Source organism: Aethalodelphis obliquidens, unplaced genomic scaffold (assembly GCF_003676395.1).
Source record: "Aethalodelphis obliquidens isolate GAN/ISIS:26980383/991018 unplaced genomic scaffold, ASM367639v1 scaffold29, whole genome shotgun sequence".
Taxonomy (NCBI): domain Eukaryota; kingdom Metazoa; phylum Chordata; class Mammalia; order Artiodactyla; family Delphinidae; genus Aethalodelphis; species Aethalodelphis obliquidens.
The window spans coordinates 17,632,167-17,653,726 of NW_020837973.1; positions in this window are offsets into that span (position 1 = coordinate 17,632,167).

The window sequence follows — 21,560 nt, forward strand, 5'->3', positions numbered from 1 at the left end:
ACACACACACACACACACACACACACACACACACACACACACACACATATATGTATATCCAATTAAGTCAATATGATTTTTTTCCCTAGTAGTTCTAAGTGTATTTACTCAGTCCCTCAGGTTTAGTTCTTTAAGGAGAGAAAGAGTATTTCATAAACAATTTATATTTTGAGCATTTTTAAATCTTAAAAAATTCTGATATCATCGATTTTAAAATGATTTAAAGTGTACTTAATACAGATAAATGGTAACATATGTTCTATTATAACAGTTAGTCTAAAAACACTTAGACTTCTTATTGATGTAAACCTTGGTTTGTTTATGGAATTAATGACTCTAAGTGTTATTTTAGAGGCCACCTTATTCACTGTACCATGCAATACATAATCCTCAGCTGGTACTAGAAATTTCCTCTTCCTTACAATTAACTCATTGTATGCAGTTCTGCTGATTTCATCTGAGGTCAGTATTCTTTATTTCCTACCTCCTGTCTGTGACATTCAGATTCCAGCAAGTGATAACACAGGAGAGTCTGCATAAATTACTTCCTTTACCTACTGTAGAGATTAAGTTCTAAGATGACCCCTCATGGTCTCTGCATCCTGGTATTCATGCTCTTGTGTAATCTCCTTCATTTGAGCATAGGTGAGATCTTTGACTTGCTTTTAACCAAAAGAATATGTCAGATGTGATGAGATGCCAATCTATGTCTATGTGATATTATTATAAACATGACAGCTTGTTTAACAGACTATTTAGATTGCCTGCTAGCCTTGCATGCTTTAATGAAGCAAGAAACCATGTTGGGGAGGTCCACTGGCAAAAAAACTAGAAAAAAGGGCAGCCAATAGGTGGCTAGGGATTAGGGGTGTCCTCTGGCTGACAGCCCCCAAGAAGCTGAAGCCCTGAAGCTAACAACCCACAAGGGACTGAATTTGGCCAACGACCACATGAGCTTGGAAGCAGATTCTTCTCCAGTTAAGCCTCAAATAAGAACATAACACTGGCCAAAACTTTATTGCAACCTTGTGAGAGACCTTGAAGCAGTGGACCAGGTAAGCTCTGTTTGGACCCCTTGACCACTGAAACTGTGAGATAATAAATGGTACTGTTTTTAGCTGCTAAGTTTTCTGAAATGTGTTAGGTAGCAATAGATAACTAATATATTTCTGATCATATTTTCTTTCCTCAAGTCTGGCAAATTTCATATATATCCTAGGTTTTGGTTCCATCATATATATATGAACTTCCCTAATCCTTTTACTCACTCTCAGCCCTAGTTTTTTTAGAATTACAAAAGTATAAGTCTTTAAAACAGAAAAAATCTTAATCTTAAAATGTCTTCATTCTAAGCATATAATTCTTACCAAAAAAATCTTAAATGTTTAATGAGTTATGGGATCTTTATATTTTTAAAAGTGTTAAACAGGCATTACTGACATTTTGACTTTGAGAAATTTTCTCGTTGTTGGGGGCTGTCTTATATCTATAATGTAGATATATCATATATAGCTTATACATATATACCCACGTAAACATGTTTTTGTGTATATTTTATACATACACACTCATATATTTTATTTTTTGTATATATACATATATATGTGTGTTTTTTATACACTTCTACCTATATAAAATTATCTATTCATGATAAATATATGCTAAAAATGCTGTATTAAAATATAAACCACAGCCATGAATTTGTCAAATGATTTAGTATTGCAAATACCAATAAAAGTCAGTCTTAGTGGACATTTTATAATCCATGCCCCCAAAGAAAATTATGTTTCTATTTTAAGTGTGACATATGGTACTAACCTTTGTGTGACAATCTTGCTCACATTCAGCATTTGTGACACCAGATTGCCACTTTCTCTGGAATTTGAGTTGACATGAATAGTAATTTTGAATTAAATAAAAGTCAGCGGGCTGTCAATTCTGGGTAGGTCTGTTATTCACCTGCTGGAAAGTCCAGATGTCAATGCCATGATGTTTAATCCCTTTTTGTAGATTGGGATGGAAGCCTTTTTTTTTCCCTTTCTCTCCTTTTCAAATTTTAATAGCTCTAGGGAAACTCAGAAGTAGTAATTCATGAGTTTCATAGAATGTTTCAGCAGATAGCTCTGTCATTTTCAAGCCTCTAAAATACCACTTTTTGGTTAAAGATAAATAGCTATATTTATCTTTATAGCTATGTTTATGAAATAAAACATAAAATAGTTATGTTTATGATTTGGCCCTACCTCCTTCATTCAAAATATTAGAAGGAAGTAATGCTTAATTGTAAATGTATGTGTGTTTATGTATATGTGTGTATACACAAAAGTATGTATATGCACTTTTTTCCCAAAGAACTCAGAGACTAATGTAGACATTGAATGTAATAAAATGTAATGTAAGTGTCTAGCTTCGGATTTATGGGTGTGAGGATTTGAGTAAATTGCAAAAGCTCTTTGGTGGGATATTACAAAAATATACTTTAGATTCTCAATGTGAAATATTCAAATGTAAAATTTTTGGCTAACTTCAAGAAACTCTAAACAGACAACTTGTAGACAATATTAACAACCAGAATGTGGTTTCTGGTCTATGTTCCTACAAAGCTTTGGGGAAGTATATTTCCCATATTTTTAAAATAAGATTTTCTAGCAAAGGTTGAAAACAAATACACTGACTGTGCATATACCGTCCAACTGGATTTAAGAATTTTAATAATTTTCTGTGTATACTTAATCTTTTTTATTGATCTATACATCATCTGTTTTGCTATTCCTTCTGAAAATAGTCCACCCAACAATATTTCAGCATGTTCTAAGAAAAAACAATCTCCCACATAATTTACAAACGACATACAACACCTATACAAGTAAACAAAAATTCCATAATGTCATTTCATATTCAGAAAACATTTAAATTTCCCTAATTCCCACAACATTCTCTTAAGCTATTTTTGTTTTCTCTGCATTAAGATCTAACTGAGATTGACATATGACATTTGGTGATTTTGTCATTTTAGAACCAGGACCTCTAATGAATGAACTATGAGAAATGTCAACTGTCAGTGCCTTCAAATAACTATCAAAAAACCCACTTGTTGAAGCAAAGATAGTTTTTTTAGGTTTATTGCAGATATAAGCCACCTTGACAGACATTGGTATTGTTTTATAATAGGAGAATTAGGGAAGGATATTTGTGGGTTTTTAGGATCTCATTGAAAATCAGGGAACTGGATGGGAGTAGGCAGTTGATGGCGTGAATGCTTTGAACTGGTTTGGCCCAAAGAGAGAAGGTCCTGAAGTGAGCCTTCGTGAGCAAGATGCTAGTCTTGAAAGGTAAGCTATTTGGTTCACAGTCTTACCTTCCAAGAGCTAGTATTTCCTGGAGCAAACAGCTAACATTCTTTTTTTTTTCTTTTTTTTATTACCTGGACCCAGAATTGTTTAGAACAAAAAACAGGAAAATGTGCTGGCTTCAGTTCTCAGTGAAGTCCAGAGGACAGTGACTGGTATGCAGATTCTGGTATGAAGATTCAAAAAGTTCTTTTTTTAGTAAATTTATTTATTTATTTATTTATTTATGGCTGGGTCGGATCTTTGTTGCTGCACATGGGCTTTCTTTAGTTGCATTGAGCCAGGCTACTCTTGGTTACAGTATGCAGGCTTCTCATTGCAGTGGCTTGTCTTGTTGCGGAGCATGGGCTCTAGGCACGTGGGCTTCAGTAGTTGTGGCACACTGGCTCAGTAGTTGCGGCTCGCAGGCTCTAGAGCACAGGCTCAGTAGTTTTGGCGCATACTCTTAGTTGCTCCGAGACATGTGGGATCTTCCTGGACCAGGGCTCGAGCTTGTGTACCCTGTATTGGCAGGCAGATTCTTAACCACTGCACCACCAGGGAAGTCCCCCAAATTTTTTTTTCTTTTTGAATTTTATTTTATTTATTTTTTTTATACAGCAGGTTCTTGTTAGTTATCCATTTTATACATATTAGTGTATATATGTCAATCCCAATGTCCCAATTCATCACACCACCACCATACCCCCACCACTTTCCCCCCTTGGTTTCCATATGTTTGTTCTCTACATCTGTGTCTCTATTTCTGCCCTGCAAACCCGTTCATCTGTACCATTTTTCTAGGTTCAACATATATGCATTAATATATATATATTTTTTTCTCTTTCTGACTTACCTTGCTCTGTATGACAGTCTCTAGGTCCATCCTAGTCTCCACAAAAGACCCAATTTCATTCCTTTTTATTGCTGAGTAATATTCCACTGTATATATGTACCACATCTTCTTTATCCATTCATCTGTTGATGGGCATTTAGGTTGCTTCCATGACCTGGCTATTGTAAATAGTGCTGCAATGAACATTGGGGTGCATGTGTCTTTTTGAATTATGATTTTCTCTGGGTATATACCCAGTAGTGGGATTGCTGGGTCATATGGTAATTCTATTTTTAGTATTTTAAGGAACCTCCATACTGTTCTCCATAGTGGCTGTATCAATTTACATTCCCACCAACAGTGCAAGAGGATACCCTGTTCTCCACACCCTCTCCAGCATTTGTTGTTTGTAGATTTTCTTATGATGCCCATTCTAACTGGTGTGAAGTGATACCTCATTGTAGGTTTTTTTTTTTTTTTGCAGTACATGGGCCTCTCACCGCTGTGGCCTCTCCCGTTGCGGAGCACAGGCTCCGGACGCACAGGCTCAGCAGCCATGGCTCATGGGCCCAGCCGCTCCGCGGCATGTGGGATCCTCCTGGACCGGGGCACAAACCCGTGTTCCCTGCATCAGCAGGCGGGCTCTCAACCACTGCGCCACCAGGGAAGCCCTCACTGTAGTTCTGATTTGCATTTCTCTAATAATTAGTGATATTGAGCTGCTTTCCATGTGCTTCCATCTGTATATCTTCTATGGAGAAATGTCTATTTAGGTCTTCTGCCCATTTTTGGATTGGGTTGTTTGTTTTTCTAGTATTGAGCTGCATGAGCTGTTTATATATTTTGGAGATTAATCCTTTGTCTGTTGATTCGTTTGCACATATTTTCTCCCAGTCTGAGTGTTGTCTTTTCGTCTTGTTTGTAGTCTCTTTTGCTTTGCAAAAGCTTTTAAGTTTCATTAGGTCTCATTTGTTTATTTTTATTTTTACTTCCATTACTCTAGGAGGTGGATCAAAAAAGATCTTACTGTGATTTATGTCAAAGAGTGTTCTTCCTATGTTTTCCTCTAAAGAGTTTTATAGTGTCCGCTCTTACATTTAGATCTCGAATCCATTTTGAGTTTATTTTTGTGTATGGTGTTAGGGAGTGTTCTAATTTCATTCTTTCACATGTAGGTGTCCAGTTTTCTCAGCACCACTTATTGAAGAGGCTGCCTTTTCTCCATTGTATATCCTTGCCTCCTCCAAAAGTTTTCCCCAAATTTTTAAATTACATATATTTTCAAACATAAAAAATATAGAATGATACAGTTGTCATTCATCACCACATAGATTCAAACATTTTTCAATATTGTTAATTTTACATATTTTGTTGATCTACCTCAGCATATCCTAAGAAAAAGCATATCTCTTTGGATCACCAAGCTAAAATCACACCTAAGAAAATCAACAGAATCCATAATATCATCCAGCATTCACTGTAAATTGAAATATTCTTTGTAGTCTAAAAATAAATCAAAAGCGTTGTTAATTTTCTCTTGACTGAGACCTGATTTTAGTTCTTGCATATCATGTAGGGTTGTTTCCCTTTAGATTCTTTTACTCTAGAACAACCTTTCAACTTGGGTGAACAATTTGCTCTAATAAAGTGTTGGAATCATCTGATGGCATCCTGATATTTACATGGAATTCTATGTAAATTCTAATTTTTTTCTAAGACAATTTTTAGAATAGGTGTTAAAAAATGGATTTCTGAATGTAGCATTATTAGGACACATTGAAAGATTATTTGAGACTGTCTAAGCCAGAAAATTAAACACAAATTTCCTCTAATAATATTTCTAGAATAAGTGTTAAAAAATGCATTTCTGAATGTAGCATTATTAGGACACACTGAAGGTTATTTGAGATTGTCTCAACCAGAAAATTATTAACTTGGTAACAAAAAATTGATTAAGATCATTAATACAGATTTCACATTGCAATTTATCTTCCTTAGAAGTACATGTTTTACTAAATATATTTTAAGAAATAACATTTTCTTTAATGGAATTGTATTTTATATCCTAGGTGTCTGTAAAACCACCTAGAATTTATCTGTCATCCAATTTATTTCTTGAGGAAACAACACCCAGGTTATGGTTGGTATGAATGAAAGAGTGTATAAAGCCATCTCTGTAATTTCCAAGCAATATCTATACCATCTAATAGGTGTTTATTGGGACTTCCCTGGCAGTCCAGCGGTTAAGACTTCGCCTTCCAATACAGTGGGTGCGTGTTCGATCCCTGGTTGGGGAGCTAGGATACCACATACCTCACAGCCAGAAAACCAGAACATTAAAAAAAAAAAAAAGAAGCAATATTGTAACAAATTCAATAAAGACTTTAAAAATGGTCCACATCAAAAAAATCTTAAGAAAAATAGGTGTTTATTAAATGCCTGACATAGAAAGGTTACTGTTAAGGCACTAGAAACAAACAGTAGAGATGACCTCTAATTGGTTTGGTCTGAGAAAGTTTTCATTCCCCTCTCCCAGGGATAGAATTTTCTTGTTTGTTTGTTTGCCTGTTTTATTTTCCCTTACTTTTGTTCCAATAGGTCTTCACCTGCATCATGAGAATACAGGGTTTACTGGCCTTCACCCAGCAGCTTAAAATTTTTTGTTGTTTGTTTGTTGTTTTTTCCCCAGCAGAGAAGGATCCCTGAGCAGGGCTCTAGGGGTATACTCTTTCAGGTGCCTGGAACGCTGATGGTGTTTCTCTCTGCTTTGAATCTTTCTCAGGTCTAGTGAAATTCTACTGAGATGAACCTGAAAGTAGGTGTGACAATTTTGTGTCTGTACTCACCATGGTTTATATATCACTACCCCCACCGCCCACTCAGCCTTCAGCAATTCCTTAGAAAACTTCATCAGAAAGCTCCTTACCTTGTTCTACAGTCACCGACTTCCTCCCATCCTCTGACCCAGGTGAGTCGGTGCTCACATCCTGTCTCTCCTTGAAGTTGCTTTTATCATTAGCTTTCAGGCTAATTAGGAGCTTTGCGAATTCAGCTCTCTGCTAGTTCTAAGAAAATTATAATTTTAGAAATGGACCTCTTTTTAGTTTTTGTTAGTGTGGAATTTACATTCTTTTCAGATTTTTATATTCTAGGCAGTAGCTGGAAGTTCATGATGTTTTAATTGTGTTGTTTGCCTTCTTATTGAGTTATACATTTGTTTGTTTTAATGTATTCTGGATACAAATCCTTTGTAGGGCATGTAGATTTTAAACATTATCCAAATTTGGTGTCTTGCTTTGTCATTTATCATCTTTCTAAATTGTGTCTTGAAAAAAGCAGAATTTTTAAATTTCATGGAAGTAAATTTATTCTTTTATAGTGTGTGTTTTTTATGTCCTAGCTAAGAAAGCTTTGCTTACATCAAAATAACAAAGATTACATCCTATTGCTTATCCTAGAGTCTTTGTAACTTTATCTTAAATGCTTAAGTTCCCTATCCATTTCAATAATTTTATTTATTGTGTGAGGTAAGCATGAGAATTTTATATATATATATATATATATATATATATATATATATATATATATCTCCAGTTTTTCTAGCACCATTTGTTGAAATGACCTTCATTCCCCATTGTATTAGTTTCCTGGGGCTGCAGAAGCAAAGTACCAGAAACTGGGCAGTTTAAACAATAGAATTGTTACTTTGTTCTGGAGGAAAGATGCCTGAAATCAAGGTATCGGCACGATTGGTTCTTTTTGAGCACTGTGAGCTTGAACCCATTCCATGTCTGTCTGCTAGCTTCTGGTAGGCACAGCCATTCTCCCTGTGTCTTCCCATTGTCTCCCCTCCATGTATTTCTGTGTCTGTGTGTATGTTTCCTCTTTTTTATCAAAGCACAGTCATACTGGACTAGGACTCATCCTAATGACTTCATCTTAACTTGCCTATCTGTAAAGACCATATTTTCAAATAAGATCCCATTCCCAGGTACTGGGGGTTACGACTTCAACATCTTTTGGGGGGACACAATTCAACCCATAACACTATATTTGTGTTGGTTTATTTTTGGTTTCCTTAATCAGTTTTATTGCTCTATATATTTATCCTTACACCAAAAGTACAATGTCTTTATTCCTGTAACTTCTAAGTAAGTACTGATATTAGCTGTGCATTTTAGAATCATATTGTCAAAATTTTCACCCCCACACACATACTCACAACCCTGCTGGACTTTCATCATGACTGTATTTAGAGTACAGATAAATTCAGAGAGAATTGATAAAAATGATCCAGTCTGTGGGCATGCCGTATTTCCTGATTTATTTGTTTATTTTAAAAAATTTTCTCTCAAATATTTTGCAGTTTCCAATGTAGAGTGGTTTTAACATATGTCCACAAATTTTTTGCCACTCCTTCCTTCAAAAGGTGGAAACTAATTCTCCTCCCCTTATTCTGTATGCCTCTCAATCTCTTGGATCTCTCATTCTAGAGGAAGCCAGCTGCCATGCTATCTGCTACCACACCATGGAGATACCAGAGAGCCTAGGGGTAGAGGAACTAAGACTTCCTGCTAACACCTCATACCAAATTGTCAATCATGGATTACATTAATAAGCAAAGGATTATTGAATTTTATAGTTACTAAGTTTTAAAGGGTTTTGTCACACAGAAATGGATATCTAATACACAGGTCTTACAGATAGTTCATTAAGTATGTGCCTAAATTTTTATAAAATATAATATTTGATGCTGATGTAACTGAGATTTTGTTTTTCAGTTTTAACTGTTCACATTTTGTCAAGTAACATTGTGTCTATGTATATGAAGAATATTTTTTGGTAGATTTCTTTCCCCTTTGTTAATACAGCACACATAGAATTTGGTTAAATGTGACAGAAAATTCAACACAAATATTAGTCCACAATGCATAAAATAATTGCATTTATATAGTGAAAAGATATTTTATTTTTTGAAATCACAATAGAATTTTCACAACAATATAGCCTAGTATGTATTAGTAATGAGTTTACTATGTGTTCCGTACTTATGTTACCTCATTCATTTCTCTCAAATATCCCATTCTTAAATGTTTAAAAATATCCATGAAATAGGAAATATTATGCCATTTTACTGATAACAAAACTAAAGCAGAGAAAGTCTATGACGTTCCTCCAAGTTACAGGGCTGGTAATTGTAGAGACAATATTTATATGCAGAATTAGCTAAATCCAGAATCTACATCTTTAACCAATGCATTAGAATGCATTATATATTTCATTAAAAAAGAATATGCAGAAATAAAATCGTAAATATTTTTTGATAGGGGAGTTAAAAGGAACTGTTTCCTTGACATCTTTTTTGTAATATAACGACTTAGAAACAACAATGCTATAGTATTTGGTACTTTAAGTATCTGCATTGAGAAATATTTTTATTTATTTCTTTATATTTTCAACTGAACATCAGTTCCTTTAAGTAGCTTCATTAGTAACAAAAGAAGAGAGTGTGTTGTATGTGTGATATTTCTTTTTGTTATAAATAGTAAATAAAATACCATTTCTCTCATTCTGAATCATCGCAATAGAAGCTGGTTCATTGAAAATTTTTTTTAAAATTGTGTATTCAACTAATATTGGATACTGACATATATATATGAGTTGTTTAAATATATATATTTATTTTATATATCCTTTATACATGTTTAAATGTGTATTTTATATATTGTTTATGAATTGTTTAAATCTATGTATTATATATTGTATAAATCTATATATTTAAAGATATTTTTTATATTATACATATATTTGTCATATATATATATATATATATATATATATATATATATATATATAAAATCTCAGCATCCAATATTAGCCATAAACAACTCACAATTATTTGTTTCTATTGGGTAGTAGTAATTCAAATTGACTGTATGAGCTGTATTACTGGCTTGATTTTAGCCAAAAAGTGGATAAATTTTGAATTTTAAAATGAGATAAGGAATCAGTTATTTTCCAATATAAAAATATGACATCAAATAAACCTTATGATCAAGATATTTAATTCATAGACAATACCTGCAAATAGACTAATAAGAGCAGGTCATGATCATATAACCACAAGCACTTATATATAGCCTTTTACAGCTTCCAAAATTATTTTAAGTCCTTAAGCTCATTTATCCCTCAGACTCTTTAGGTGAGATTGAGATTTTTTACATTGAGCTTCTTAAATATTGCTGAGTCACACGTGAATGTGAGATCTGGCACATTCACTCATGTGAATCTAGGCAAAGGCTTTAGCACAAAGTTGTCCACTAATAACTGTTTGTATTAGCTTGTCATCCAAGGTTCTCCAGGGGATGCTGAGAGCACAGGATAAAATATTTAAGATGACAATCTGTCACCGTGAAGCATGGTAACAAAAATCATGAAGTTTAAATGTGAAACCAATCAGCACATGCTTAAGTGAAAATAACTGAACAAGACTTCCAACTTCAGGTAAAAACACTGCCAGCACCAAGACTCCTGCTAAAGAGAACTTGCGATGGAAGCCTCAGACTCTGTTTTAGAGGATCAGGTATTTCACAGAAAGAGAATTAGAGCTCTAAGGAGTAAACCAGAGTCATATATGCCCTGTTGGCATAAAAAGAAAAACAAAAATGAAGTCTCCAGTGAGGTAGGCTGGCAGGGTAGAGACTCTGGCTAAGTAAACCACTTATTTGGGCTTGGACCACAAAGAGAATTTCCCCTGAGACCCTCCACACGTTTAAGAAAAGGGAATGAGAGAAGAGGTAAGGTGAACTCCTTAGCCTGCATCAATGCAGTTTAACTCCTTCCAAAGGCAGAAATCCCAGAGGAACAGCACCTGCTCTGGACACTACTCTGAAAGGTTGCATGGAGGGAAGTTGTTATATTTACTCAGAGTGGATTTTTTTTCCCCTTGACCTCTGTCAGTTACCCCAAGGTACTACCACTGTGGAACAAATGTTTAAGTTTATTCTGTGGCCATAGTAGATTATCAAAGGTCTCACACTTATTTTCAATATTAACTTTTAAATACATGATTGAACAAAAAGTTGAGAATTATGAAGTGCACAATGCAAAAAGCAGGAATCAAAGTGAATATAAGATAAGGAAAATAGACCCCAAAGAGGTCCTTGTTATTAGATTACGGAACACAAATTGTAATAGAACATATTAATGTTGTAGGTGAGAGAAAGTTTGAATTTACTTAAGGCACTGAAGACTGTAACTAATGAGATTGCAGATTTGTAATGGAATCAGCAATAGTAATAGAAAAGCAAAATACAAATTTAAAACTTTGTAGATAATTTAATATCAAATTAAACACAGATAAAGAGAGAATTACTGTGTGTGTAGGTCAGAAGTAGAGTGAGAGGAGCTCTTCAGAATGGAACCACAGAAGGGAGAATGAGACAAAGAAAATGTGTGTAGTGGTAATGACCAAGAGTTCCCAAGAACTGCTGAAAGACACCTATCCTCTGAATCAGAAAGTCAGAGAGGCTCATGAAGAATAAATAGATATAAATCCATAAGCAGATCCTTCAGGGTGAAAGTGAGTGCAGACAATGAAAGACAATGTACCCTTAAAGAGATACTTAGATTTACATGGACTTTCATCAAAAACATTGGAAACTATACAACAGTGGAAAGATATCTTCAAGATCATGAAAGAAAATCACTGACAACTAACTATTTACAGTTTTCTTCACTACCAAAGTATTCTTCAAGAATGGAGCTGTTTGTTTTTTGTGGAGAAATTCTCAGACAAAATAATCACTGACAGAACTCACCAATTCTAAGCCTCCACCAAATGTAATTATAAAAGGGATCCTTCAGACATAGGAAACTCACTAAATGCAATTATAAAAGATATCTTTCAGAAATAGAAAAAATATTTCAGTTTCAGTTACATGTTGATTAAGTATGTAGGTATCTGATGATTTGGCTGGACTGACATTTGATGATGCTTACCTATCAAATGGGAGCCCAGCTAGGGTCGTTGGCCAGTCACTCTTCTAGGATGGTAGTCTTAGGGTAGTTGTGACTAACTTTCCGAAGAGCAAACGCCCTAAGATCACCAGGAGGAAGTTGCATGGCCTGTTGTCCTAGCCTCAAATATCAAACAGTGTCACTTTGGCTGCATTCCATTGATTATAGGCAAGTCACTAATGTCAGCACAGATTTAAAGGCAGGACGTATAAACCAAATTTGTTGAAGGGAGGATTATTAAATAATTTGTAGATACCACATAATTAACAGAAAGAGATGCTATAAAACAAATTGATATAAGGTAATGGCACCAAGATAGATAAGATTTGAAGAATCCAAAAGAAGACAGGAAAACAAAAAGGAAAAAAAGTAACATAGAACAAGTCAGAAAAGAAAGGATTTAACCCCTAAATATTCCAGTAGTGATATTAAATCAAATGGACAGAATGACCCAGTTTAAACAGATTTTTAGAATGCATAAGAAAAAGTATGGCTAAGAATATGCTTTTACAAGAAACACATCTAAAAAATACTCACAGAAAAAGATTTTAAATAAAAGATAGCAATATGTAGAGCATGCAATGGGAAAGTAAAATAAAGCTGGGATAACTATAATTAGTATTGGTTAGAGGAGGCTCCAAAGCAGAAAGCATTACAATAGAATATAAGATCTCAGTGAAAAACGATTCAACTCACAAAGAAGACATAGTTTTCACTATGTTTGTATTCCATAATTTTTTATGGCTTCAAAATCAGGAATAGATTCAGGTTTTATGGGATCTGAACCTTATGCAATTTGTAAAATTTGATGAAACCTCTTTAAGAATAAAATACACAAAGTTTTGAACACAAAACCATGTCCAACTTTTTTTTAATAAAGAAAAAATCACAACCAATATATTTTTTAAGACAACTGATAAATACTCCAAATTTAGTCAATAAGTAAAGGTTTTATGATTATCTGTTTATAGCATTTTCCTATATTCTTCCATTAAACTTTTTGAAAATTTCTTTATATAAAAGCATTTTTTTAATATTGTTTCTATAATTCAAGATTTCCACTAGCATAATTGATTACTATTTGTTTCTTTGGAATTGTTACTGGGAATGAGGAATTTATGATGACATAATTATGTGGTTGCTGCAGTATTATTCTTGTATGTTTAAACCCTCAATCAGAAATTCTAATAACTTCCATTTTACATTACTCCTACAAAATAGTGTATTAGGTATTTTATATGGTATATCATTACATCTTTTTGACAAGATAGAAAGTTAGTTTTTACTAGATGTCCATGAGAACCAAATTCTTCACTTTAAATTTTACACTACTAATGATCAGAAGCATTTTCCAAAGACTACATGTAAATCCTTGTTTCTTTTCTACTACCCGAGAACTTGTAGTGCTATGCATTCTATGACCCAGTCATATCCCAGTAAGGCTTGGTATCAGGATACTAAGTTGACAAAATGTGCAGCTGGAGAAGTCAGGGAAATCATTGTTACCCTAGACAGCCTACAGTAACTTCACTAAAAGCTGAATTAATGGAAAGCCACACACCACTACACAAACTCTACCCAGCCCTATTTCTCTTTCTCAAGAAGCTAAGATTGCCTAGACCATTCCAGTGCCACTTGTAGTGAAGGGAAATTCAATGGGAACGGCAGAAAAAGGAATGGAAAGAGTAAAAAGGAAGCATTCTTTAAAATTTTGGATACTTTAAAAATTGATCTGAATACTCCCATGTCAAAGAAATTGAATCAATAATTAATAACTTTCCAATAGAGAAATAATCAGAAACAATATGTTTTCACTGATGAATATTAAAAAAAAAAACCTTTATGTAAGAAATTATACCAGTCTTCTAAAATGTCTTCTGGAAGCAGAGGAGGAATTTCCTAACTTATTTTATGAGGTAACATAAAAAAAAAAAAAAAAAAAAGAATCTAGACACCAACCTTACTCTGTTCAAAAAAATTAACCCAAATTGGATCTTAGGTCTAAATGTAAAATGCAAATCTTTTATAAAATTTCTGGAAGCTAGCATAAGAAAAAATCTAGATGACTTTGATGATTAGTTTTAAGTAAAATACCAAAAGCAGGATCCATGAAAGGAAAAAAATATATAACTTGGAACTGATTAAAACTAAAAATTTCTGCTCTATAAAAAATATTGTTAATGAAATAAAAAGACAAGTCACAGACTGGGAGAAAATATTTGCAAAACAAATATCTGATAAAGGATTGATATCTAAAATATACAAAGAGTATTTACAATTTACCAATAGAAAAATAACCTAACTAAAATATGGACAAAAGATATGAACAGACACCTCACCAAAGAAGATATACAGATGAAAAATAAACATATGAAAAAATTTTCAACATTATATGCCATTAGGGAATTGCAAACTAAAACAAGCTACCACTATTCATGTATTAGAATGGATTAAAAAGAAAAAACAAAACGAATAATACCAAACCCTAGTGAAGATGCAGAACAGCAGGAACTCTCAGTCATAGCTAATGGGAACACCAATGATACAGCCACTTAGGAAGATAATTTGGCAATTTCTTACAAAGTTAAACATAGCCTTACCATATGATATGGATTTCACACTCCTACATATTTACCCAAATGGGTTAAAAACTTATGTCCATACAAAACCTGCACATGAAAGTCTATAGCATTTTTATTCACGATTGCCAAAAACTGAAAGCAGCCAAGATGTCTTTCAAAATGTGAATGGATAAACTGTAGTACATAACTGACAATGAAATATTATCCAGCAATAAAAAGAAATTGGATATATTAAGCCACAAAGGACATGGAGGAATATCAAATGCATATTACTAAGAAACCAGTCTACAAATGTTACAGATGGTAAGATTCCAACTGTATGATGTTGTTGAAAAAGCAAAAGTTTAGAGACTAAAAAAGATCAGTGGTTGCTAGACGTTCAGAGGAGATGGGGAAAGGGATAAATAGATAAAGCCCAGAGGATTTTTAGGGCTGTGAAACTATCCTGTACAATGCTGTAACAGTGTATACATGATATGCATTAGTCAAAATCTGTACAGCTGTACAGCAAAAAGAGTAAACCCTAACATAAACTATGGACTTCAGTTAATTATAATGTATCAATATTGATTCATCAATTATAACAAATATACCACACTAATGCAAGATATTTATAATACCTTAACTCTATTGGTGGAGGGCAGGTGAGGAGGGAGTATATGGGAACTCTTTACTATCTGTTGAATTTTTCCATAAACCTAAAACTGCTCCAAAAACTAAAGTCTGTTAATTAATTTTCTAAAAATTAGAATCACCAGTCCATGTGAACACATTGTTTAGGCCCCTCCTAAGGCTTTGAAAGGGGCAGTGTTGTGAAGTGTAATACAGGTAGAAATCTTCCAACTCCACCTACTAAATCTTGATAGCATTCATGGCGATTCCAAGATGGGCCATATATATTGCGCTTCTGTCTCATCACTGGAAGCTGGCAATAACTCAGGAAATATATGCCAGAAAGATGATTGGAAGAATAAAGGACTGATTAAATGAATGAAAACAAACCAAATCAAATGTTAGAGCTGTTTACTTTTTCTTTCCTTTGTGGCAACAATAATCTTGTCTTCTTTCCATATACTCAATGCCACTGTTGTACCAAATTACTCATAACTTTCTATTCTCAGCCTTATTACTTCCTCAGTAATCCCCCCACTGTCCTTCTTGTCTGAGCTGTTTAGTTTCTCGTTCCTCAATCTCACCTCACATATCAGTTTTTTGCAATTTCTCCCTGATTGCTGCTTCCTTGGTATGTTGTAATCGTTCCCAGTTCTACTGAATCTTTTTAGCAATGTATTGTATTTCTTTTAGAATCCCTTTCTCTTACAGAAGTGTGAGCTAATCAAGGCCAATACAAGGCCTTTCTTATTTATTATGGTTTACCTAACTCTTGCAGTATTGGTACTGTGAATAAACTAATGAATGTTGCTGCCTTTGCATGAATCATGTCATAGAAAATCTCTGCCTACCCATTTTAATAAATGTAGTCAACTGCAGAAAAACCTAAAGCAGTAGGCAGGATTTGTAGTGCAGTAAACAAGACATAATTGCCAGAAGGCAAAATCATGTAATTGAATGTGCATAGGCTTTATATTAAAAAAATATATCTCACTTTGGTTGTACAATTAAGTACCTTATGACCTTGGAAAATGTGTATAATCACTTTCCATTTTCCCTATGAAGGAGAATAATATATTTTTTGTTTAGTTCTTGTGAGAATAAGTGAGATAACTGAATGTAAAAGACTCTAACAATGCCTGGCACATAGGAATCATTCAAAGGAGGTTATGTCCAATTTCTTTAACTTTTCTGAAGAGGCTTGGAAACCTTGGGCCTGATCTCAGCTCTGCCATTTACAGGTGGTTGACCTTGACTGAGTTTTATAAAATCCTGGATTCTTAGTTTATATCATCTACAAAAGAATCATAATGGCATCATATGGATGTTGTGGACATTAAATTCTATAGCATATGTAAAGTGCTTAGTTGAATTCCTTTTATATATAATAACTGAACCAAGAATTCACCAGTTTAAGAGAAAAAACTATTAACCAAAAACTTGTTGGGCTGTAGTCCCAAAGTCGGAGAACAATTAAATAGGTACCAAGTACCCCAGAATCTTAAACTCTTTTGCTAAACCAGCTTCTAAGGATTCTTTGTGCTTTGTGGAGTTGATCTGGCCAGCATTAGTCTATCTCCTACATGAACCATATAACAGTGAGTGTTAAAGAGTCCAGGAAGAGGATTTTATTGTAGAGATTTTCAGTCTGTTCTCATTACTCTCCAGTCCTTGGAGGTGGGGAAAACAGAAATGGATCCTTAATATTGAACTTTAAGTCAGAGAAGAGGCACTCAAAAAGGCTATTGGGAGGGGTTGCCATGGGTGCTCCGGAGATTAATGGATGCAGGGGAACATACCTGACTCCTAATCTGATAAATCTAAGGGTAGAGGGGGCAGAGTAAAGTGTCAGCTTCATTAGAAGGGCACTGTGCTTCCACTGATGGATGGGCAAAACTTTGTGCCTTTGGAAACCAAGTGTATACTAAGACAAAACAGAGAGAGATGGAGAGAGAGAAATGAACACAGTCTCAGAAGACAGCCTGGAGACAGTACATGATCCATCTGTTAGAGGGGACCTCAAAAACCATGAGAACTAAGCAGGAAGGCCCTCGGGTGCTAGCTTGAAGCATTGCTAGAACCAAAAGAACTGTATTAAAGGATATTCTTGCATGGATTGTCCAAAGAGTCTTTTAAATGCCAGCTTTGGCTCCCAAAATTATAAGAAAACAAGTTGCATAAGATTGTACCCATCTCCCTCACCTCCCTGCTCCCTCCCACAAACTTACAAAATTGGATCAGGCCTTAGTTGGATAGAGTTTATATAGTCAATATTTACAATGCAATGAACTGGATTTCTTAATTAAGACTAGTATTAACTTGTTTAAAACCAAACAAATAGAACATTTATGTAATCATTGCATTTTTTTTGCAATTTTTTTGCAATTTTTTCTGTTTCATCCAAAAGTGTAAAAAGAACAAATTAGAAAAGTAGAAACAACAAAAATTAGTTATTAAATTTACATACTATCATTTCATTCAATGAACTAATTATATGTGTTAATGATGTATCATAGTTGTTGTATACAACAATAAATGCTTCTTTTGAGTTTTAGTCCTATAAAGAGAGTACTTAAATCAATAACAATTCTTAATTCTGACTGTCTCAATATACTTCTGCTGTATTTTTCTTGTGGAAATTATCAGTGTTTTACTATGATTGGAAATTATCAGTGTTTTACTATGATTGGAATCACAAACCGTGTAGTGATGGAGACAATCAACCCTTGAGTGGTTATACCTGCACCAAGAAGATGGTCATTACAAAGACATTAGATCATATGACCCTATTTTGGTACAATTAAAAAGAAATGGATGTTCCATTTGCAAATAATTTCTTCATTCTGAGGGTTGTCTTTTGTTTTGTTTATGGTTTCCTTTTCTGTGCAAAAGCTTTTAAGTTTAATTAGGTCGCATTTGTTTATTTTTGTTTTTATTTTCATTACTCTAGGAGATGGACTGAAAAAGATCTTGCTGCAATTTATATCACAGAGTGTTCTGCCTATGTTTTCCTCCAAGAGTTTTATAGTATCTGACCTTACATTTAGGTCTTTAATCCATTTTGAGTTTGCTTTTGTGCATAGTGTTAAGAAGTGTTCTAATTTCATTCTTCTACATGTAGTTGTCCAGTTTTCCCAGAACCACTTATTGAAGAGGATATCTTTTCTCCATTGTTTATTCTTGCCTACTTTGTCATAGATTAGGTGACCATAGATGCATGGGTTTATTTCTGGACTTTCTATCCTGTTCCATTGATCTATAGCTTTGTTTTTGAGCCAGTACCATACAGTTTTGCTTACTGTAGCTTTGTAGTATAGTCTGAAGTCAGGGAGTCTGATTCCTGCAGCTCCATTCTTCTTTCTCAAGATTGCTTTGGCTATTTGGGGTCTTTGTGTTTCCATACAAAGTGTAAAAATTTCTAATTCTGTGAAAAATGCCATTGGTAATTTGATAGGGATTGCATCGAGCCTGTAGATTGCTTTGGGTAGTATATTCATTTTCCACAATACTGATTCTTCCAATCCAAGAACATGGTATATCTCTCCATCTGTTTGTGTCATCTTTGATTTCTTTCATCAGTATCTTATAGTTTTCTGATTACAGGTCTTTTGCCTCCTTAGGTAGGTTTATTCCTGGGTATTTTATTATTTTTGATGCAGTGGTAAATGGGATTGTTTCCTTAATTTCGCTTTCTGATCCTTCATTGTTAGTGTATAGGAATGCAAGAGATTTTTGTGTATTAACTGTGTATCCTGCAACTTTACCAAATTGAATGATGAGCTCTAGTAGTGTTCTGGTCGCATCTTTAGGATTTTCTATGTATAGTAACATTTCTTCTGCAAAGAGTGACAGTTTTACTTCTTCTTTTTCAATTTGGATTCCTTTTATTTCTTTTTCTTCTCCAATTGCCATGGCTAGGACTTCCAAAACTATGTTGAATAAAAGTGGTGAGAGTGGACAGCCTTGTCTTGTTCTTGATCTTAGAGGAAATGCTTTCAGTTTTTCACCATTGACAATGATATTTGCTGTGCGTTTGTCATATATGGTCTTTATTATGTTGAGGAAGGTTCCCTCTATGCCCACTTTCTGGAGAGTGTTTATCATAAATAGATTATGACTTTTGTCAAAAGCTTTTTCTGCATCTATTTTGATGATTATATATATGGTTTTTATTCTTCAATTAGTTGATGTGGTGTATCACACTGATTGATTTGAAGATATTGAAAACTCTTTGCATCCCTGAGATAAATCTCAGTTGATCATGGTGTATGATCCTTTTAATGTGCTGTTGGATTCTATTTGCTAGTATTTTGTTGAACAGCTCATGCAGTTCAATTAAAAAAAAAAAAAAAAAAAACCTAAACAACCCAATCAAAAAATGTGCAGAATAAATAGACATTTCTCCAAAGAAGACATACAGATGGCCAAGAGGCAATGAAAAGATGCTCAGAATTACTAATTATTAGAGAAATGCAAATCAAAACTATAATGAGGTATCACCTCACACAAGTCAGAATGGCCATCATCAAAAAATCTAGAAGAAATAAATGCTGGAGAAGGTGTGGTGAAAAGGGAACCCTCCTACACTGTTGCTGGAAATGTAAACTGGTACAGCCACTATGGAGAGGCACTATGGAGAGTATGGAGAGGTTCCTTAAAAGACTAAAAATATAGCTACCATATGACCCAGCAATCCCACTATTGGGCATATATCAGGAGAAAACTCTAATTTGAAAAGGCACATGGTCCCCAATGTTTACTGCAGTACTATTTACAATAGCCAGGACATGGAAGCAACTGAAATATCCATCAACAAAGGAATAGATAAATAAGATGTGGTACATATATACAATGGAATATTACTCGGCCATAAAAAAAAGAATGAAATAATGCCATTTGCAGCAACATGGGTGCACCTAGAGATTGTCATACTGGGTGAAGTAAGTCAGACAGAGAAAGACAAATATCATATGAAGAATCCTAAAAAAGGGTACAAATGAACTTATCTACAAAACAGAAATAGAGCTACAGATGTAGAAAACAAACTTATGGTTACCAGGGGGTAAGGGCAGGAGGGAAAAATTGGAAGATTGAGATTGACATATACACACTACTATATATAAAATAGATAACTAATAAGGACCTATTGTATAGCACAGGGAACTCTACTCAAAACTCTGGAATATAAGGAATATAAGGTTAGGTGGTTTGACAAAAATGCAGACCCTCGATGACATAAAATCTGAATGGTTTTATTGTTTTTAGAACCTGGATTCCCTTTGCGTCTTGTTTTCTTGTGTACACTGACAGATCTCATACTTTCTCAAGGATTTGTGTATTCATTGACAGGGATGTATGTCAATACAGATTTGTATTTATTTATTTATGTATGTATTTATTGATATTTATTGATATTTCTCATTCCTAGTTCTTGCTCTTGGTGGTGGGTGGTGGAGTGTTTGTGTGGTGTGTATATTTGTGTTTGTGTTTGAGTTTGGATTTTTTTTCTGGTATTATAAAGGGAAATATCCATTTCATTAAGAGTTATTGACATGTAGATATGAGATAAACTTCTCATAAGTTTAATCAAATAGCATCTGGTACCAGTGGCTATTTAGGAAAGTTCACCTGCTCCATAGGAAAAGAGACATTCATTTTAAAAAGTGAGTCATGGAGATATTCCTAGTCCTTTTATTTGCTTTTAGAATCCAAACCGCCATTGAGACATGTCACAGGAAAAGAATTATCATTGCCTATAATTAGACATTTAATATACTGACTCATGAGAAGTTTTTGGGCATCCAAGGCATCAATGAGTCAATTATGTTTCTAATCTTTATAACTCAACTGAAACAGTGCTGCTGAAAGTCATTACTCTTGACTAATAGCAAAGCATAATTATTAGAAGAATAATCCTGTATTTCTATTTGATTTCTAACTGCATGCACGTATGCCAATTGCCATAGAGTCTATTCAGCTGGACATCTGGGACATGGGGCTGCATTTTTACAGCTGCTCCAGACAGAAAATCTTCTCCATGTCAATATATTCAGTACAGCCAAGCAACAAAAATGACCATTTTCACTTGGCAGCCCTCTGAACTTTCCTTCCTTCCTTGTGCCTTATTGAAATGATAGATCTTAGTGGAATCTATACCACCAGGAGTTTCAGTTCCCATAAATA